Source organism: Pituophis catenifer, unplaced genomic scaffold (assembly GCF_029215685.1).
Source record: "Pituophis catenifer annectens isolate HBS135680 unplaced genomic scaffold, rPitCat1.0.hap2 SCAF_2, whole genome shotgun sequence".
NCBI classification, from domain to species: domain Eukaryota; kingdom Metazoa; phylum Chordata; class Lepidosauria; order Squamata; family Colubridae; genus Pituophis; species Pituophis catenifer.
In genome coordinates this window covers 19,662,674-19,675,350 of record NW_027256882.1, presented here as the reverse complement: position 1 = coordinate 19,675,350, position 12,677 = coordinate 19,662,674, and the positions used below count along the sequence as shown (strand labels likewise).

The 12,677-nt window shown below is 39.6% G+C and overlaps 1 pseudogene; it reads left to right on the top strand.

Annotated features, from left to right (window-relative positions):
- On the top strand, positions 1 to 9,609 carry LOC139309299 (vomeronasal type-2 receptor 26-like; annotated as a pseudogene).
- Positions 9,610 to 12,677: the final 3,068 nt, after the last annotated feature.

The window sequence follows — 12,677 nt, the reverse complement described above, 5'->3', positions numbered from 1 at the left end:
ATGGAGCTCCTGCTTCTGCTTCTGATGAAGCTGGTGTCCCAGCCAGTCATTGGGAAGCTTAGAAAGAAGTGCCTGCTGAATTTTCAGAACCAGGATGGAAAACATCCACTGAGCTATTACAAACCAGGAGACCATCTCATTAGTATAGTCGTCTCTGCATCAAAGATATCACCTGTAGTGCCGCCTTTCCACGTGGCTCCTTACAGTCAGTCCCGCATGTAAGTCATTCAGTGTGATGGAGTTGCATTCCCTCCATTTGCAGTTCTAACACTCTTATTTTCTACTTATTTCACTTTCTCCTACATTGCATGATCTGTCTAATTTCTTGTATCATTTATTTATTTATTTATTTATTTATTTATTTTGTTTGTTTGCTTGCTTGTTTATTTGTTTATTTATTTATTTTGTCAAGTACGTATTAGATAATATATATACTGTAAGTATAAGCATGAAATGAATACATAAAATGAGTACAATTAAAGGGAACATAAGGACAGGGACAGTAGGCACACTGGTGCTCTTATGCACGCCCCTTACAGACCTCTTAGGAATGGGGTGAGGTCATGATTTCTATTGTTTCTCTCTTTTTTTCTGGGCAAGGTTCAAATTGGGGCAGAAAAAAAACACTCAAAAGAAGTCCAGATTATTTTCCTCTCCCCACTCAATACTGCCTTCATCATTTGAAAACTGGCTTCTTTTTTAAAGTAGTGATTGAAATGGTTCTGGTTTATTTATTTATTTTATTTTATTTGTCAAGCATGTATAAGATAACAGATATAAGTATAAACATGATTATGAATACATGAAATGGATACGAATAAAAGGGGACATTAGGACTGGGACTGTAGCATGTTGGTGTGCTTATACACACTCCTTACAGACCTCTTAGGAATGGGGTGAGGTCAACAGTAGATGGTTTAAGGTTAACGTTTTGGGGGTTTGGGGAAGAAATCACAGAGTCAGGTAGGGCATTCCAGGCATTGACCACTCTGTTGCTGAAGTTTTCTGCAATTGAGTTTGGAGCAGTTTATCTTGAGTTTGTATCTATTGTGTGCACGTGTATTGTTGTGGTTGAAGCTGAAGTAGTCATTGACAGGTAGGACGTTGTAGCAGATAATTTTGTGTACTACGCTTAGGTCAGACCGAAGGCAGCGTAGTTCTAAGTTGTCTAAGTCCAAAATTTCAAGTCGGTGGCATAAGATATTCTGTTGTGAGCAGAGGAGTGGAGGACTCTTCTCGTGAAATATCTCTGGACTCTCCCAATTAATTGTATTAATGTCCGATATGTATGCAGTGCAGGTTCCAGACAGATGAGCTGTATTCAAGAATTGGTCTAGCAAAAGTTTTGTATGCCCTAGTTTGCAGTACAATATTACCGGAGAAGAAGCTACACAAGATTAGCTATAAAGGATGACTTATTTTTAGAATTGCTTTTCTGCGTCACTTATGAAACATCCTCTTCATTTTATGAGCAATCTACTTTAATATTTGAATGATTTTGAATTCTGGTTACTAGGAAGATAAAAACGTTATTGGGGATTTGCCCACCTTTACACCAGTGGAGGACTGTCTTCATTCTATCATCCCAATGCTCATAAAAATTAAGTGCTGATGGATGACTATTTTTTAAATTCTGGTTTGGGATCTGTATTGGCTTAAGACTTTGTAGGGTTATGGAGACAAAAGTGATTTGAAAAGTATTTTTTTTTTGTTTCTGTTGTTGATGATGACAACATGAAATCTTTTTACAGTAGTTTATCTACAACTCGCTTTAAAATGCTATGCCTCATTTTTGCCGTTCAACTGGTCAACATGAATCCCCAACTCCTCCACAATCTCACATTGGGCTACAACATCCATGACAACTATTTGACCACACTTGGCACTTCAGATGCCTTGCTGGATATACTCTCTGCTGGAGAAGCCAATGTTCCCAACTACAGCTGTGGAAAAAAGGACCACCTTTTGGGTCTTCTTGATGGGGCTAAGAGGGACATCTCCACCCAAGTGTCATCATTAGTAGGCACTTACAAAGTTCCACAGGTTTGTGTGTTTGTGTGTGTGTTTCTCTATATGATAAAGTGATTGGGGGGTGAATGAGTGATAAATCAGATATATCTTCTCTGTGGAATTCAAGAGCTACTTTTCACCATGGCCATTATAGCTTTCATGAATAGGAATTGAGTTCCACAGTGGACAGGGAACGAGGATTAAAGAAAATATATCGTATCATATCATTATGACACCCTTCCTGTTGCTGGGGGTGGATAAGATGCATCCTTGTGAAGGTGAGGAGAGGCTCTATGTCCAATCAAAAAGTTCTATGTTCAATCTAAAACATTCCTCCAGGCCTTCCTGTCCTCTACCATCCTCCGGAATCCATTTAAGCTCACGCCTACTGCTTCAGTGACTCCATCCAGCCACCTCATTCTTTGTCGTCCCCTTCTTCTTTTGCCCTCAACCTTTTCCAGCATTAGGCTCTTCTCCAGTGAGTCCTTCCTTCTCTTTAGGTGGCCAAAGTATTTGAGTTTCATCTTCAGGATCTGGCCTTCTAAAGAGCAGTCAGGATTGATCTCCTCTAGGACTGACCAGTTGGATCACCTTGCAGTTCAAGGGAGTCCTCCCCAGGAAAATAAATTCTGTGACTACCTCCATTTCTTCCCCATCTATTTGCCAGGAAGCATTTGCCATAGTAAACGAATAAATACTAAGGAGGAAATTGATTGCCCTTAAAATCGAACTCAGACTGTTGGCCCTGATCAAAGCCCTTTCTAAAAGGATTTATTGGAGAGTGTGGTTGGGGCTCAATGAAGCCACAACAAGTAGGATTAATAATTAACAGGGATGAGACAACCATGCATATTTGAACTATTGTAATTCAGTCTAGATATTGATGACTTATCAGAACTAATGAAGGATTCTGAAGTACACATGCCTAAGGAACTAAATACCTGTTTAACACCATCTTTTAGTTTCATAATATATTATTATCATAGTCTCAAGATGTCTTCCAGAGTTTGCTGAGAAGAGTTGGTTCCTACCATCGTAATAATTCTCTGATTATTAATAAATCAAAGTCAAAAGTTATGGTCTTTGGAAATGACATCATAGCCATAAATTAACATCATTCCTTACCGAGAGATAGGAATAGTTTTTTCTGAGACTGAATGTAAGCTGCCTCTTCATCAAAGTAGCTTATTTAGAAACAAAACATCAGTGAATTTTCTGAAGTTGGATTTATTAAAGTCTAGTATTATGAACTATGGTGCTGGAGAAGACTCCTGTGAATCCCTTGGACTGCAAGTTGATCAAATTAGTCAGTCCTAGAGGAGATTTATTTTACTTATTTTATTTTATTGAATTTGTATACCGCCCTACTCCCAAAGGACTCAGGGTGGTGAACAGCCATAGAATAAAACATATAGATACAAAATTTAAAATAAACTAAAACGAATTAAATAATTTGGCTGAACAAATTTAAAACCCCAATAATTTAAAACCAAGTTTAAAATTTCCATTTAAAAAGGGGAAAGACTTAGGTCAGAGATCAACCCTGACTGCTTTTTAGAAGGCCAGATCCTGAAGATGAAACTCAAATACTTTGGCCACCTAATGAGAAGGAAGGACTCACTGGAGAAGAGCCTAATGCAGGGAAAGACTGAGGGCAAAAGAAGAAGGGGATGATAGAGAATGAGGTGGCTGCATGGAGTCACTGAAGCAGTAGGCATGAACTTAAATGGACTCCAGAGGATGGTAGAGGACAGGAAGGCCTGGAGGAATGTTGTCCATGGGGTCGCGATGGGTCGGATATGACTTCGCAACTAACAACAAAGTGTTTTGGCCCTGATCTAACCCCAAATATTACTCTGTATCCTTCATTGCTTTTCCAGATCAGTGATGGAACTGCTTCAGAGGCTCTGAGTGATAGAAGTCATTTCCCTTTTTTCCATCACATGCTCCCTAAAGAAGGCATCGAGTATCCAGGAATTGTCCAACTGCTCCTTCATTTCAGATGGTCACTGATTGGTCTCTTTACTTCAGACACAGAAAAAGGAGAGAATTTCATGAGGATTTTTACTCCTATGCTCATCAGGAATGGAATTTGTGCTGTTATATCACAAAGATTGTCAATGACTAGGCATACAGCACTCCTTACGGATGCCATCTCCAAGTGGAGACAAGTCAATGTCTTTGTTCACTTCACAGAATATGCGAATGTTTGGGACAGAATTCTTTATTTCCATTTAACACTTGAAAATTTGCCGGGACCCATTGAAGAGAAAGTCTGGATCATGGGAACCCTCGAGCATTTGATAAAGAGTCAGAAGAGATTTTTCAAACATGTCCACAGTATTTGGACCTTTGGTTTTCAGGAAAAAGAAAAGCCAAAAGATGATGACTTTGAAATCACTTTCTTTCTGATACCTCTAATTGAAGATCACTATTTTTACTGTTCTTTTTCAAAGCATGTCTCTTCTGTCAAAGGCCGGAGAAGATGCACCCAGAAAACACCACTGGAGACCCAAGAGGAAAGGGAGAGAATATGGATCCGATATCATCGCCATTTCTACAGTGTCATGAAGACTCTGGCCCATGTCTTGAATGTTGCATATTCCTCCAGATCCAGGAGGAGAAGGAAGGAGGGTGAAGAAAGGTTGGAGGCTCCATGGCTCCAGCCCTGGCAGGTATGTGGTCCTGACAATGATCCATCAAACTTACGTATGTTTATGGAGGATTCCAAAGGGGTAGAAGAGGAAACATCTTGACCTACCTCTGCTACAAAAGGCCAACAGGTTTGGCTAATCTAATCTCTTCAGGCATAATGTTCCAAAGAGCAGGATCCATGATATATACCATATTTTTCGGAGTATAAGATGCACCAGAATATAAGACACAACTTAATTTTGGGGGAGGAAAATAGGGGCAAAAAATTCTGCCTACCAGTTATTCATCTGGCTAGGGTTCTTAGTCTGATCAGGTTCGGTACATTAGTTTGCTGGTTTTGAGCGTGAATGTGCTGGGTTGCGGATAAAAAACAGATTCTAAAGCACAGTTGATCTTCAGAGAGAGAAGCAATCAGAAAAGCAAGCAAAGAGCGGAAGATCGCTTCAGACGCTACCACCTCATTAGGGATAAAAAAACAGCTTCTAAAGCACAGCTGATCATCAGAGAGAGAAGCAATGGGAAAAGCAGGCAAAGTGCAAAAGATTGCTTCACTCGTTAGGGCCTCATTAGGGATAAAAAACAGCTTCTAAAGCACAGCTGATCGTCGGAGGGAGCAGCAATGAGAAAAGCAGGGTAACCACAGAAGATCACTTCACTCACTACCGCCTTGTTAGGGCTGAAAAAAGCTTCGAAAAAGCTACATTCAGAATATAGGACACACCCAAATTTTCAGCCTCTGTTTCAGCCTCTAAATCCTGTTTACAGGATTCTACCATGTTTTGAAAAGAGGATTGAACAGCAGAGTCAGAAGGTTTAGTAATCTGACCTGTGTCAGTAAAAGCTGAAGGAGGCAGAGTCAGATAGTCCAGGGAGGAAGGAGGACAGACAACAGCATTGGAGTAACATGGAGGTGAAGGAGTTAAAAGAGACGGTTCAGTATTTCCAAATTTTTCCACTGCATAGCAACATAAATGCCATACCTGCAAAATCTCTACCTTAGCTCTTGGCTCAGTATGTAAAACTTTCCCAATTTTTTCCCAGTCAGATAATATTAAAGATCCCTTTTCAGGATACCATAAACACTGATTCGCAATCTCCTGGACCAGCCGTAAGAGACTGCGTTGTGATACATCGCTGTGATTTTTCTTAAGTAAATAGCTTAATTCTTCAGCATGCTTCCTTTCTTCCTCCAAAAGCGTAGACTCCATTACTTACAGAAACCTTTAAAAGGTTGAAGATACCACACGGGTTGACGGTGCACCAAATCCTTGCTGGACGAAGCAGGGATCCCTGTTCGGGCGCCACTTGTTGTAAATGACCACACAGAGAGAGGTTGAGGAAATATGTGGTAACTTTATTGCCTTACATAGTGACATTATATAGTTTGTTACTTTCAAGTTACAGCATACTTGGCAGCATATCATTGGCTCACAGAATCTTCCAGGTAACTTAAATCATAGGTTAATCATTACTGCTTTGCTTAAGCACTTACAATATTTAGCTGTAATTAAAATCTAACACACATCCCACTTCCTCTCCTCCTGTTCCTCTTATTTACAGAGTTAGGGTCTTATCTTCTAATGCCATTTCCTGGTGCCTATGTGCATGTAACCTTCCTTATCTGAGGTTTGCCTTCGAGATTAGGAAAATTCTTGCACGTATGCAAACTCCTACATTTCCTAAAATTACTATTTTGAGATTATTCTCAAAAATATTTTAAAAAATACAAACAAAATCTTAAAGAAAAATCTACATTGATCTTTACATGATAGCAGTGTTCCAATATCTCAGGGGTTGCCACAAATAAGATGGAGTCAAACTATTCTCCAAAGCACTTGAGGGTAGGACAAGAAGCAATGGGTGGACACTAATCAAGGAGAGAAGCAACTTAGAACTAAGGAGAAATTTCCTGACATTTAGAACAATTAATCAGTGGAACAACTTGCCTTCAGAAGTTGTGAATGCTCCAACACTGGAAATTTTTATTCTATCCTATCCTATCCTATCCTATCCTATCCTATCCTATCCTATCCTATCCTATCCTATCCTATCCTATTCTACATTGTAGCTGCCATCCATTTGTTTTTTATACAAGCTACATTTCACATTCAAATGTGAAAAGAGTCGGTGGGCTAAGAAAACAAGATTGTTGCTTTTAAATTTTCCGAATGTTCCCATTCTAGTTCCATCGTTTCCTGGAGAAAAATGATTTTTGGAATATTTCCCAGAGGAAACTATATTTGGATGAAAATGGAGATGTAGGAGCAGATCTGAAAATCATTAGTTGGGTGGTTGCTCCTGAGGAGGATCCCATTCACGAAGAACTTGGGAGTTTTGAAAAACAGAGACTTATTATTAACCAAGATACTCTTTCATGGTTAAAGTTGCTCAACAAGGTGAGGAAAATATTCATGTCTTTTCTCCTTTTTCCAGAGCCTTAAAACCCATTTCAAGTGACTAAGCCTAGTCAAGAAGATGGGTGACTTTCCTTGACAATTAAAGGTGGGGAATAGAAACCTCATTGTTTTAACAGATTAACAGAGTTGGAAGGGACCTTATAGGTCATGTAGTCCAACCCCCCCCCCCTGCTCAAGCAGGATATCCTACACCATTTCTGACAAATGGCAGTCCAATCTTTTCTTGAAAGTCACAAGTGCTGAAGCTCCCACAACTTCCAAAGGCAACTTCTGTTCCATTGGTTGATTGTTCTCGCTGTCAGAAAGTTCCTCTTCTTTTCTAGGTTGAATCTCTCCTTGGTCAGTTTCCATCCATTATTCCTTGTCTGGCCTTCAGGTGGTTTGGAAAATAGCTTGATCCTTTCCACTCTGTGGCAGCCCCTCAAATATTGGAACACTGCTGTCATGTCCCCCCTGGTCCTTCTCTTCACTAGACTAGCCAAGCCCAGTTCCTGCAACCATTCAAATGGCAGTCTAATCTCTTCTTGAAAGCCTCCAGTGATGAAGCTCCCACAACTTCTGAAGGCAAAAGCTGTTCCATCGGTTGATTGTTCTCACTGTCAATGCAATGCAATTGCAATAAGGTATTCCAGAAGCAAAAGGGAGGAATAAGTCAGTAGTTGTATCTCCTGAAAACATTTATCTAAATGAAGCCCAGAGACAACTTGGCTAATATTCATGCCAACCTCCATTTTCTATGGATATTTAGTCCTAAATTTTTGTTTTGTTTTTTTATTCTTTGCTTTACTGCAGTCTTTGCCTGAGTCCAAATGTGTGGACAATTGTCATCCTGGATTTGTCAAAAGAACTCGAGAAGGAGAGCCACTTTGTTGCTACGACTGCATTCCATGTCCGGAGGGGACCGTCTCCCCTCAGGAAGGTGGGTGACACCAAAGAAAAGGGCAGGAAGTGGATTCATCCAGAGGATTTTCATGAAAGTGAAAGTTAAAAGAGATATTGAAGCTCAACTGTTTTCATTTTCTTTTCCAATTGCAAAATTTCTTATAGAAAGGAAAGAAGAACAAACAGCCTTGAAGGAAGTGCTCGGAAGAGATAGGAGAATTGTGGTTGTTTGTGCAAGCTTTACTACTGACACAGGAAACATCTCTTCTGCTTTTTAGTTTTGATGTGTATTGCCAAGTTCAGCTTTCTAAGAACATCTGAGTTCTTTGAAACTTGAGAACTTCTCATAGGTCCAACTCCTAGAAGGATTGCTGATATGCATTCTACATGGGTCTCTTCTTGAGGATCACTTGAGCATAGAATCAGTGGTCCACAATGAGGTGGAATGGAGAATTATGAGTGCATCTGTTTACACACATATTACCACTGCTGCCAATAGCCATTCCAAATAATTATTTCCAGGACTACCTTTCTCTGCCAGCCAAGAGATTTCACAAAATAGATATCATGCATCCAGTATATTAATAATTATATTCATTTATCTTATTTTGGTGGAATTGTTAACAAATGCTTTTTTGAAAATCCTCATAGTATTAGATTTGGTCCCAAGAAGGTACTTCTTGAAATTTGAAAGGACAGAATATTAAAGAAATATTTATTTTTGGTTTTCTCAGATACTGAAAAATGTACCAGATGTCCAGATGAAAAATATCCAAATGAAGACTGAGTTCAATGTATCCCCAAAGTGATCACTTTCCTTTCTTATAAAGAACACCTGGGAAACATCTTGGTCTCCTTTGCCCTGTTTTTGGTCCTAACCACAGGTCTTATTTTAAAGCTATTCCTTAAATACCAAGAAACTCCCATTGTCAAAGCCAACAACCGGGACCTCTCTTACATCCTCCTGGTTTCCCTCCTGCTTTGCTTCTTATCTCCTTTTCTTTTTGTTGGTCAACCAAGGAAAGCCACCTGCCTTCTCCGACAAATGGTTTTCAGCATCAGCTTCTCAGTGGCCATTTCTTCAATCTTGGCCAAAACAATTACAGTGGTGCTGGCTTTCCTGGCCACAAAACCAGGAAACCAAGTGAAGAGATGGTTAGGAAAGAGCTTGGCCAACTCAATCATCATTTCTTGCTCTGCTGTCCAAATTATCATCTCCTTTATCTGGCTTGGAGTTTCTCCTCCATTCCCTGACTCTGATTTCCACTCCCAGCCTGGAGAGATCATCCTGCAATGCAATGAAGGAGCTGCTATCATGTTCTACATCACCCTCAACTACATGAGCTTCCTGGCTTCCATCTGCTTCACGGTGGCTTTCCTGGCCAGGAATCTCCCTGGGGCCTTCAATGAAGCCAAACTGATCACTTTCAGTATGCTGGTCTTCTGTAGTGTTTGGGTCTCCTTTGTGCCAGCCTACCTGAGCACAAAGGGGAAATACATGGTGGCTGTTCAGGTCTTCTCCATTTTGGCTTCCAGTGCTGGTCTATTGGGCTGCATCTTCTTCCCTAAGTGCTACATAATCATTCTGAGGCCAGACCTCAATACAAAGGAACAACTTACAGCCAGAAGAAATGTAGAAATGTGAGACAGAGAAAAACTCCACTATCAATATGTTCTAACAGGCCAACAATAGAAAATGGTCCAAGTTATTCTCCATACATGAGCTGATCCAATGATTTTGCTTGAAATCCTTAAAGGACATCTGAAAGATGATGTCAGCTGATCCCTCTCAAGCAGCCAAAGAATCATATCTGTTCTCTGTCCTTATTTATCTGCAGCCTGAAATGCCACAGGCAGGTATTTCAAAGATTTGTGCAATCACAATCTTTTTGATATCCCAGAAATAATGGGGGGAGCCCTCTAAAATGCCTGTCACAAGTAAATGCCTTATTCTCCATTGTGTAAATAATATATGAACAGTGTGTCAGGGGTTAACTTATTCTTCACTTCTTAATGTATTCATACTTTACCACTCCCATAATTAGCTCCGCCCATTGTATATATAAGGAGCTGCATACGTTCATTCTGTGCTTCTATCTGTGAATATTCAGTGAATATAGAATGCCTCATGTAAATAAAGAGTGTTATATTTGAACTCTTAATTCTTGAACAATTTATTGAGTCTGATCCTAAAAATATCGCAACAATCTGGTAGCAGAGGATGGTTAAATTGACTCAATAAAAACTTAAACATGTCTAAAAGAGATAGGCCCAACACCAGGGCATACAGCAAAGAAATGGAAGCGGATCAAGAAATAATAGATGAGTCCACAAATGCAATTTCGAGAGAATCTGAAGAATACACCACAGAAGACAAAGAAATAATAAATGAAGATGATGACCAAGAAGAAAACGAAATAGAATACAACGAACTCAGGTCAGAGATACTAAAACTCCTAAAAAGCCAAAAGAGCGATGAAAGTCTTGTCGCGGACCTCCAAGATATACTAAAAAACAACGGAGCAGCGAGAGAGAAGCACATCGCTACTGAAAAACCAAAAGACTCAAAAATAGTAAGTGATATGCTTACAGATAAAAATGCAGCGAAGAAGAAGACCAACAATCCCGCGCAAAATTTCGAATGGCAGCCATCTTGGTTTCAACAGACTCCCAAGATGAGTGAAGCAGAGCCAATCAGAAAGCAGGATTCAAAATGTCTGGCGCGAAAAGTCTTACTCGATACGAAAAATGAAAAAGAAAAAGTATATACCTCAGAAGAATCAGAAACAGAGAATGAAGAAGATTCGATAGACACACAAATAAAATCAGCAATGAAAACGCTTTTTGCTGCATTTGGGCCGAAACTGAAGATTACTAAAAAATCAACCAAAAGGCAAGCAAGCGAGCCAACGCCTCAAAATCTACCCGCTCCTATCCAGACGGCAAAAACATCGACACCTGAACCCAGAGAGCCCTGCAGATATCACCCCACACCGCAGACTGATCCAAGAACCAGCGCCTTCAGCAAAAGAAGACGAGCGCCCGCCATCACCAGGACTCCCAAGATCGAGCCGGAAACTGATTCATCAGAAGAAGAACGAAGCGAGGGAGCTGCAGCAGCGAGAACCTCTCACGATGACTACAGGAACGAAATGAGCAACGCGCACGCGCGGGACTACGCAGACAACCCAGGAAGTCATGAGATGCAGAGAGAACCATGCAGACTCGTTGCGAGCATTCCCACACCGTTTTGCGATTTTCGACATTTGCAAGACCACGGACTACCCCCGGTTGTAAGTAATGGACCCAACAATGTTGGGAATTTACCCAGTGACTTCCCAAAGCTGAGAATAGATGGCATTAATTTGCAAGAATGGTATCAGCAGCTCCAGGTTGTCTTTATGAAAGAAAACTTAATGTTTTTTATTACCAACCCCCCAAAAAGACCTTGGACTCTAAAGTTAGATTGCTTACATCATAGAGCATTTTTCCTATTAATTTCCCCACACATGACAGGTGTGTCCCCTGCCATGTATCACAGTATTAAGCAAAATCTGACTGTCTCAGAAATTATTCAATGCATGTTTAATTTGTTTCACAGTGAAAGCGTAGCCACTACCACAAGAATGTCTAAAGATTTCTTCTCTTCTAGGATAAAGCCAGGGGTTACCATAAGTGAACATTTAATATCTTTAAACAAGATTAGAGCAGAACTGCATTTAAGGGGGGAGGTGTTTTCAGATCAAACGATGAAAAGTGTTATCATCAATTCGCTTGACCCATCATGGGATAATTATATGTCACACTTAGACACAATCAATCTAGGATACTTATCCATAGAAAGCCTATCCAATAAGTTAATAGCTGAAGACAATTTAAGGAGAAGTCGTTATAACAACCAAATAGAACACAAACAATATAAAAGGGTAGCATTTCAAGAAAGATATCATGAAACTTTTAGGTGCCACAATTGTGGATCTAAAGAACGTAATAGGAGGGATTGTCCCAAAATTCAAAAAGAAAGACATAGGTCAGAATATAGAAATAGGTACAACAACAGACAGTCTTCCAATGATAGACTTAGGTATAGAAGTCCACCTAACTATAGAGAACATAGAGGGGGCAGAGATAACTCAAAGGATAGAAAATCTGGCTCACTGAATGGGCTAAACAAACATGACAACATTAACACACCACAACCAGAGAACAATAATTGGCTTATTGATTCTGGAGCAACTAATCACACTACTAATAATAAAAACATATTATCTTCATTTGTAGAAGATAAATTTGTAATCAAAGTGGCTAACCAAGAAAAAGTTCAAGTTATAGGTAGAGGGAATGTAATCTTACCTGGCTTAGGAAAAATAGAGGGGGTATTACTAATACCTGAAATTCCTCATAATATACTTAGTGCCATAAAACTAAGCAGAGATTCTGACATTAACATTGTGTTCTCAAAAGGAAAAGCAACATTAGAAAAAAACAAAATAAACATAGGTACAGTAATAACCAAAGGAGGTCTACCTTACTTAATGACAAAGGAAGAATGGTTACACAACATTGATTCAAATATGGAAAATGATAATGAAATAGATAATGGAGAGAATAGTAACAGTGACAATGAAGAACGTGAGGTAACCCATAATCACAAAGATACACACAATGAAAAAAAACCTAAGATAGGTAAACCAATTCATGATGAGTGTGCTC